We start from the raw sequence: 755 nt of genomic DNA on the forward strand, positions 1-755 counted from the left end.
TAGTAGAGATGGGTGATCAAGCAGAAAATCCGAAGGCTTTGATGGACTATTCTCAGCCTAAGATTAATGACATTCAGTCAAGCATCATCAGACCAGCCATCAGGGCTAACACTTTTGAGATCAAGTCAAGCACGATTCAGATGATACAGAACTCAGTTCAGTTTGGGGGTTCTCCTACTGAAGACCCCAACATGCACATCAGGGATTTCATCGAGATATGTGACACCTTCAAGTTTAATGATGTGACTGAAGATGCTATCAAGCTATGCCTCTTCCCATTCTCTTTAAGGGACAAAGCTAAGTGCTGGTTACACTTCTTACGAGCAGGGTCTATCACTACTTGGGAGGATCTTGCGTAAAATTTTCTCACTAAATTCTTCCTATTGCGAAGTATGCTGCAATCAGGAATGCTCTTACTCAGTTTGCTCAGCAAACTGGAGAATCTCTGTGTGAGGCTTGGACTCGATATAAGAAGATGCTAAGGAAGTGCCCACACCATGGCACGCCTGATTGGATGATTATCAACTATTTCTATAATGGATTGAGTGCTACTTCTAGACCCATGCTTGATGTAACATTAGGAGGAGCCTTGTGGGCTAAGAGCTACAATGAAGCTTATGAACTTATTGAACTAATGGCTGCTAATGAGTACCAGAATCCTTCCCAGAGACTGACTCAGGGAAATGTGGCAGGAATTCTGGAGTTAGATGCAGCAACTGCTATAGCTGTCCAACTTAAGGCTTTGACGATGAAGG

The 755-nt window shown here is 43.2% G+C and overlaps 1 non-coding gene across 1 annotated transcript; it reads right to left on the reverse strand.

Moving 5' to 3' along the window:
- Nucleotides 1-397: 397 nt before the first annotated feature.
- On the reverse strand, nt 398-504 carry LOC141715321 (small nucleolar RNA R71). Its single transcript, XR_012572088.1, has one exon. It is a non-coding gene; the product is annotated as a small nucleolar RNA R71 (small nucleolar RNA).
- Between the last annotated feature and the right edge of the window lie 251 nt (nt 505-755).

This window comes from Apium graveolens, chromosome 3 (genome assembly GCF_009905375.1).
Source record: "Apium graveolens cultivar Ventura chromosome 3, ASM990537v1, whole genome shotgun sequence".
NCBI lineage: Eukaryota > Viridiplantae > Streptophyta > Magnoliopsida > Apiales > Apiaceae > Apium > Apium graveolens.